The sequence below is a fragment of the Lactuca saligna genome, chromosome 8, assembly GCF_052625555.1.
Source record: "Lactuca saligna cultivar CGN05327 chromosome 8, ASM5262555v1, whole genome shotgun sequence".
NCBI classification, from domain to species: domain Eukaryota; kingdom Viridiplantae; phylum Streptophyta; class Magnoliopsida; order Asterales; family Asteraceae; genus Lactuca; species Lactuca saligna.
The window spans coordinates 58,932,164-58,941,126 of NC_136424.1; the positions used below are offsets into that span (position 1 = coordinate 58,932,164).

General features: G+C 35.2%; 1 pseudogene across 1 annotated transcript; it reads left to right on the forward strand.

Annotated features, from left to right (window-relative positions):
* LOC145008832 (TMV resistance protein N-like) lies at positions 1-7,804 on the forward strand (annotated as a pseudogene). Its single transcript, XR_013663676.1, has 5 exons — positions 1-215; positions 3,451-4,012; positions 4,508-5,615; positions 5,710-5,934; positions 6,226-7,804. The product of XR_013663676.1 is annotated as a TMV resistance protein N-like (transcript).
* The last annotated feature ends 1,159 nt before the right edge of the window (positions 7,805-8,963 follow it).

Consider the following 8,963-nt stretch of genomic DNA (forward strand, 5'->3'; position numbering starts at 1 on the left):
GTGACTTGTGAAGTGAGAAAGGAGAGGAAATAATCAGAGGTGTTTGGGATTACTTTTCAAAGTTGCTGGGAAATTTCCTACTCAGATCGATCCCAGCTGAAAGAACAAATTACGGAAGAAACTCTACAGGAATTGAAGTGCAAGCGGTGATTTGATTGCAAAGTAAAATCTTAGAAAGGAAGTCTGCTAAAATCCACAGTTGCTGGGAATTTGAGGTACGTTTCGCAAACTGATAAATTGATAAAGTATAAATTATTAATAAAGAAATTGAAGTGTTAATGAAGTGACTTACTGAGTAAATTTATTAACGGTTTAAGAAAAATGTCGATTTGGAATGTCGGAAACGTCTGTTGACGTAATCTAGTCAAATCTGTGAAGTTTTTGAATTAGTATAGTTAGATGATACAATTAATCAATTTGTGAAGTTCGTGAGATGTTTTTTATGTTATAAACGACTGGAATTAGTGGTAAATGAGTCTAATGATGTGCATATGTGTTGTGGATAGAAAAAGAGAATGGAACAGGGTAATAGGAAATTTAAACGATCTTTTTAAGAGGGGACATTGAAACGTTATATTTAGATCAAAGATACTAGTCATTTACTGATTACCAATTGTAGTGTTTCGAATTTAGGCTGGTTAGTGATTATGATACTTTTTCGGTATAAACATATGTTAAGGATCTAAAGTTGGGACATTGAAGAGAATTGACAGAGAAGAGTGAAGGAGCTGAGGAAAGATATCTACATACTCAAATCAGTTCATGTTGAAATAAGAAATTAAGGAACAAATCCTAAGGAAATTGATGCATAAGTTTGCAAACGGAAGAGTTTAGAAAATGAGTCTGCCAAAGCTTGGTGTTGCTGTGGAATTTCCACCACTTATTTTAAGAAAAATCTCAAAGTAGAATCTACTATAATAAATAAAGGTTTTTTTGTCACATGTCATCTTCTCATTTATTTGGACACATGTTATTTTCTAGATTTTTTAAATTTTCTATTTTCCACTTGTCATTTTATTGTATTTTTCATTTTATTAAATTAAAATTTCATATTTAATGTGTAAGGTAATATATATGTAAAGTATTTATTAAAAAGACTTTATATATGTAATGTATTCAATACATTAAAGTCTCATTAATTTTAATAATTAAAATTTTTCTCATTTTTCTTATAAATTCAAACTTTTCAAATTGTTAAAATTTTATATTTGTTTTTTTTTTTTCAATTAAACCCATGTAATACATGGATCTCACACCTAGTTAATAATAAAACATCAATTTGTATAACCGAAACCGTACTTCCTCCTCCGCCACATAAGCGTCATGTCATTTTTTTACCACTCAAGTGTGGTTTCTTGCCACACCAAAGGAGTGGTGCCACACATTTAAAAAAAAAAAAACTATTTTAATTTAATAAAACTTCTATTTTAATAATAAAAAAAAAAACATAAATTTTCATTACTTGAAAATTAAAAAAAAAAAAAAACATTACATTGCATTACCAAAAAAAACACAAAAACCACACACATGACATTTAAATAATCCTAGAAACTTAAAAAACACAAATAAAATAACTAAAACAAACTACATAAAGTCGCTCTCTGAGAACTCGTCTTCGGGGTCATCCGGTGGATCCAAATTAAGGTTAATGTTTTGAACCCCGTAAATGTGTTCCACCAAGTCATTGCGAAGATTGTGAAATGTTTCAGTACAACGTATCTCTGCTCTCTTGTTTATATACTTTTCGCCACCAATTTCTATTGGTTGTGTCTCTGGTATGGTTTTTTCCTCGTCAAACGCACGTATCGCTCTTCCTTTGTCTTCAATAATCATGTTATGCAATATAAGACATGTATACATGATTTCTTGAAGTTTTTCCTCGCCTAAATAAGCTGCTGGTTTTTTCAATATGAACCACCGTTTCTTCAGAGCTCCAAAAGCACGCTCAACATCCTTCCTAGCTGTTTCTTGAGCTCTCTTGAATTTCTTTTGTCTAGAACCATGTGGAGCTGTAAACGATTTAACAAACACAACATACTCATGATAGATTCGATCGACCAGATAATAACCATACTTATATGACGTTCCATGCACTTGAAAAGAAGAATCTGGTGCGGATCTATCGTATATGTTGTTAAATATTGGAGAACAATTACGAACGTTGATGTCGTTAATCGAACCAGGAGAACCAAAAAAAGCATGCCAAATCCACATATCTTGTGATGCAACTGCTTCAAGTATGACTGTTGGGTGACCATGATCACCTCGGGTAAATTGCCCATGATATGTTGTAGAGCAATTTTTCCATGCCCAATGGAGACAATCTAAGCTTCCTAGCATTCCAGGAAACGCATGCACACTAGCATGATGAGCTTGCGATTGCAGGATGTCATTACGTGTAGGCTTACGTAAATATTTTGGACCATAAAACTGAATCACAGTTTCGCAGAAAAAATGGAGACTATCTCGTGCGATTCTAGCAGACATCCTAAAACTTTCGTCTAACGCATCAGGCGGAATGCCATATGCTAACTGACGAAGTGCGACCGTACATTTTTGTAAGGGAGTGAAACCGGGTGGTACCTCTAGCATCGTAGCGTTGTTGGAAAAAAGTGCACTCCCTCGTTACATCTTCAACTATACGTTCGAATAAACCTTTGAACATTCTGAAACGCCTACGAAAATAATACCTTTGGTAAGTAGCATTCTCTACAAAATAGTCTTGTACCAACCGTTGGTTGGCTTCTTCACGATTTTTGCAAATATATCTCGCGTTCTCCGTTGAGAACTTGCAGCTGCGTTGTTACATACAACGTTGTATGTTTGTTCCGTCATTTGAATACACGCAATAGCGATATCAAAAATAGTCTGAAATTGTTCAGAAGATGACATTTTTTAGAGAGTGGTATTTATTATTATTATTATTATTATTATTTTGAGAGAGAAGAGATTGTGTTGTGAAAAAAAGTAAAGTTGATATGTATATATATAGGAAAGAAAAAGCAAAAACAAAAGGAAAAGAAAAAAAATTAAATTAAATAGTCAACAACCAACAACCGCCAATCCTTTCTAATTCTTCTCAGCCAATCACAGAACACAGCCATGAAGGACCGCACTGCGGCCAAGACCGCACCAGACCGCGGTCTCAGGGCGGTGTTCCCGGTCCATGTGGCACAAAGTACGGTCTCAGACCGCACCCATACCGTGTAGCCTAATGTGGCGTGACAACTAACTTACAACACCTACGTCAGTTCATGTTCGTCTTTTGAATCATAAATTCATAACTTGCATTATTTGTCAAAGGTGTTCATTGACAAAAAAAAAAAAAAAAAAAAAAAAAAAAAAAAAAAAAAACAAAAACAATTTAAGGACTAGTTATAAGGTTCTCTAAATGGAAACCAATTACTTCAATTATGAGTTCTGATGATGTTTTTCTACATGATATAACAGGTAGTGGAAACTCACATCTCAGCTATATTTCATTTCGTTGAAGTACTCAAACTGCATATCAATGGCATATTCATCGTCCTCTTCTCCTTCCGATGTGACCTTTTCTTCTGAGGTGTGGAAGTATCATGTTTTTCTTAGTTTTAGAGGAAGATACTCGAAAGACGTTTGTGGATCATCTCTACACAGCTCTCCTACAACAAGGGATCTTTACTTACAAAGATGATGAAACACTTCCCCGGGGCGAATCAATTGGCCCATCTCTTGTGACAGCTATTGAAGAATCACAGATAGCCATCATCATATTTTCTAAAAACTATGCAGATTCTTCATGGTGCTTAGATGAACTTGAACGTATCATGAAATGTAAGGATACAAGAGGTCAAATTGTGATGCCCATATTTTATGACGTGGATCCCTCTGAAGTGAGGAAACAAAAACGAAAATATGGAGAAGTATTTATCAAACATGAGTTGGAAAACAAGACGAAGGTTGAATCTTGGAGAAAAGCACTTGTGGATGCAAGTAACATTTCTGGATGGGAACCCCAACACATTGCCAATGGGTAATATTCTTTTTTGCTTGTGCATTTTTTATGCTTAAGATAGGTGTGCTTTAGTACAAGACATTTATACTTATACATTATAAGCTTTTGAAGTATACAGCCAAATTCTTGATGATATAATTCATGTTTTTAGAGTACAATGACACGAATGATTATACACTTGTACTATGTAATAATCCAATTGCGATGTCTATATTTTTTAAGCAGTCCAAGATGTATGATGATATGACCTGAAGAAGTTCTATTAGGTATTCTGAAAACAAAAGTGGTAGTATAGAGTGATGATAATGAGTAAGCTGTCATACAAATGCTTTGGTTAATCCGGATGATGTTGATGACCTTAATTGATACACAAAGGCCTTAACTAGATCACTTGATAAGCGCCAAATATTATAATCACTATTAACATTTGCTAAGAACTCACGAAGTAGTTTATGACAAGGCTATCTGTCATTGCAAGCATGTTTTAATGATCCTTGTATATCCAATTTGCAGGCATGAGTCAAAGTTCATCAAAAAAATTGTTGACATAATTTCTCATAGGTTGCGTCCAATAACTTCAAGTGTGGATGACAACCTGGTTGGAGTAGAAGCTCGTATGCAAGATTTGATATCAAAGTTACAAATTGGGTTTGGTGGTAAGAGAATGATTGGAATATGGGGAGTTGGGGGTGGTGGTAAGACTACTCTTGCCTCTTGTATTTATGATGAGATTTCTAGTAAGTTTGATGGTTGTTGCTTTCTAAAAAATATCCGGGAGGAATCAAGTAATAAGAATGGTGTTGAAAAATTGCAAGCAGAAATTCTTTGTGGTATTTTGAAACAAAAGCAATTGCATGTAGGGAGAGTCGAAGAAGGAAGACGCATGATAAAAGATAGATTAAAGTACAAAAAGGTCTTGATTGTGCTTGATGATGTCGACAACCTGGAGCACCTAGAAGAGTTAGTTGGATCACGTGATTGGTTTGGTGAAGGAAGCCGAATACTAATCACAACTAGAGATGAACATATATTAACCGGACACAAAGTAGATGTGATACACAATATTAGTTTGTTAAACAATGAAGAGTCTATGAAACTCTTTTGCAAGCATGCACCCCGGGGTTACAGGCGTATTGAAGATTATGAACAGCTTTCAAAAGATGTGGTTTCGTATGCTGGTGGGCTCCCGTTAGCACTTAGAGTTCTCGGTCGTTTTCTATGTGACAAAGATATGAATGAGTGGAGGAGTGCCTTGGCTAGATTGAAAGAAATCCCAGATGCTAATATACTTGAAAAGCTAAAAATCAGCTTTGATGGACTTAAGACTGTGGAGAAACAATTGTTCCTTGATATTGCATGTTTCTTTAGAAGACGTTGTAAAAATGAAAGGATAATGGCGATGCTTGATGCTTGTGGTTTTCACCCTGTTATAGGCATAAAGGTGTTGGTACAAAAGGCTCTCATAACTATTACAGAATATGGAAAGTTTGATATGCATGATTTGGTACAAGAAATGGCACACTACATTGTTAGAGGGGAACACCCTAACAACCCTGAAAAACATAGTAGAATTTGGAAGAAGGAAGATGTTCTAAAAATATGTGCTATGGATGCAATGACGGTAACAACTAAACTAGGTTTTCATTATATAAATACTAATTTATAGAGAAACACTTGTAACTCAACTCTGAAACCATTTTGTTCCTTTATCCCAGAACCTTGACAAGATTGAAGTTATGTATGTTTTGTGTTCTAGGAGGGAGGAACCACAACATGTTCTCCAGGTCGCTGCAAATATGAAGAAACTTCGGTGTATTGATTTGGGATTTTTTCTGGAAAAAACTGAATTGGTTATAATGCCAGAAAGTTTTCCACCAAGGGAGCTTTGTTGTCTAACATTGGAAGACATCAATGCAAAACAACTTTGGGAGGGTTATAAGGTAATCCTTATATATTTTCTAATGGATAAAAGCGAAGTGTATGACTAAATTAATAATTTAAGTTGTTTCCTATCGATAATTTCTTTATAAGCATGACTTGTTTTATAATTCACATTTTGTAAGATACCGATTTTCTATGACAGTTTTTTAAAACACGTGTGGTTTTATTTAAAGAATCTTTTTAAAAGCAATCATGTTTACAAACATTATAAAATATACTTATTTTGTATGAAGTGTTGACAAACTTTTGTCTTATGTGTACTTGTGTATACAATATCTACCAAATTTGAGGATGATCAAACTCGATGGATTGAGAAGCCTGATCAAGACACCTGATTTTGATGGGATTCCAAACCTTGAAAGATTCATAGTTGAAGGATCTTCTTTATTAGAAGAGATTCATCCATCATTTGGACGTTTGGAAAAGCTTGTTTGCGTACATATACAAAATTGTGAAAATCTTAAGATGGTTCCACCCATTACCCGGTCGAAGAAACTCAAGACTCTTGTATTCTCAGCTTGCAGATCATTTAATAATTTTTTACCTCACAACATGAACCACACAGGTGTATGGTTTTTTAGTGGATGCTTAAGAAAACTGGTTCTCAGCAACTGCAGTCTGACAGATGGAGACATTAATTCGGCTGCTGGTTGGGAATTACCCAATTTGCTAGAACTCAATCTACAAGAAAATGGATTTGTTCGGTTGGATTTTAGTCTCTTGCTACTTCCTCAGCTCAAATGTCTTGACATAAGATACTGCAAAGACCTTGTAGAATTGTCGGAGCTGCCATTAAGTATAGCTGTTGTTTTAGCGGATGGTTGTTTCTCACTTGAAAGCTTTGGAGATATTTCAAACTGTAAATGGTTGTGGAAAGTCACTCTTACTGGGAACCACAAACTTGGTCCACTTGTTTGTGACATGTTACTAAACTCCATGCTCCTGGTTTGGCTTTTAAATTTCATTCTTTTTTGTATATATATAAACCTAAACATAAGAAGAATACAGGTGAATCATGATTGAATGTGTTTTGTGGTAGGGAAACGCCAAACATTACTTTATCAGTATCAACCTTTCAGGCATTGACATTTGGAGTGGGCCATCTGTAGTTTGGATCAACTGGGTGAAGGCTTGTAATATGACGCTTCCACATGACTGGTACAATCACTTTTCTGGGATTCTGATGTTTGTCAGATCTGAGGACCTTCATATGGGCATTAATATAAGTATAAAGCAAGGCTTAGATGAAGATTTTCAATCTCAGATTTGGCAGGAGTCTGATGAAACACCTGATCCTGAATATCAAGAGACATGTGTAGGATATGTTTCGTTTAGTTCATTGAGGCACACAAGATGCTTGAATTCGACATACAATATCATCTCATTTTCTTTTGGCACTGAGGATTTGTATGGAAATGGGAATAGGTTTAGAGCTGTACTCATTCCTAAAGATTATGATCCGATGCAAACAACAAAAGTCACAACAGATTGGTTAGATTTTTGGGATGAGGAAGATGATTCCAAAAAGACATTTAGGATACGACATGATTTAAACTCCTCTATTGAGATTTTATGGCGTACTTGGGTCTGACAAATCCATTCCCACAGGTCTATTGAATCTTTTTGCTGGTTCCTTGTTCTGGCCTGAAAATGTTTTGGTGAATTATTATTGGTGGTAACATTTACTTCTTTAAATTTGTTGATGTCGATTAAAGTCTATGCAGCGAAATATATTCAAGAGGCACTTTAGTCTATATTTCTTAGTGGTTTGTTTATTGATCATGTACCTATGGTTGTTTTTGTTGAAAAGGATTGTAACAAAATTATAATCACGATTTCACAACATGATCAGCTTGATTTCAAGTTAAACTAGAACGTTTTACATGTACTATTACAACCAAACCTCACTACAAGTTTCCTATTCTACTATCATACAAAATAATACACTCAAATATTGAAGGATTATGAACAAAGAATCTGAAACCCTAAACAGAGAGCAACGACTTAGAGAGAACTTACAAGGAAATATCTATCACTTATGAACCAAAAAACAACAAACCCTAAAGAACAAAATAATACACTCAAATATTGAAGGATTATGAAGAAAGAATCTGAAACCCTAAACGGAGAGCAACGACTGAGAGAGAACTCACAAGGAAATATCTATCAATTATGAACCAAAAAACAACAAAACGTTATGTATGCTGGGTTGCTATAGACCCGATAACCTATGTGAAGACCCGGACAAATTACACTCTGCACCCTTCAACTACTATCAAATCACACCAGACATAGACAATAAAGGGAAATACAAAAAAAAAATGGTTAAAGGGTTAGTTTGATAAAAACCTTTCATTATTTCAACACGGTCGGTCAAACTAATCATTTGACCACTTATTTTATAGAAAAAGGATCAACCAAACACATTTTTTCACAAAGATGTTCATGTTGAAAAGAACCAAGACACTTGGTAAAAATATCTACGGTTTGATTTACAAATTTATCTTTAACAAGATTAATAATACCATTTGCAGTTTTTTTCCTAATAAAATGAACATCTATTTCAAAATGCTTAGTTTTATCATGAAAAATTGGATTTAAAGCCTACTTGATTGCTGAGTCATTATCGGAAGAGCAGTCTGGGGGTGTCGTGTTTCTATTTTCGGTGGGAGCTGCCCACCCTCTTCGCTTCTTCTTCTTCTTCTTCTTCTTCTTCTTCTTCTTCTTCTTCTTCTTCTTCTTCTTCTTCTTCTTCTTCTTCTTCTTCTTCTTCTTCTTCTTCTTCTGTTGCATCGCCACCACCACTATCATCTGCCACCGCTAGCGTTGATGTTCCCGCCGTTCCAAGTCGTTGCCGTCACCGTACACCACCAGGTAGGTGGTTGTGTCCATTTTTCCGAGAAAAAGACATGTGTGTGTGCTTCTACCACTAGAGTGCATATTGTATGTGTGGTTGCTTGGCCGGAACTTATGAGAAGAGCCACCACCACCACCATGAGGTGGTGGCTATCAACTCTAACCACTGCCT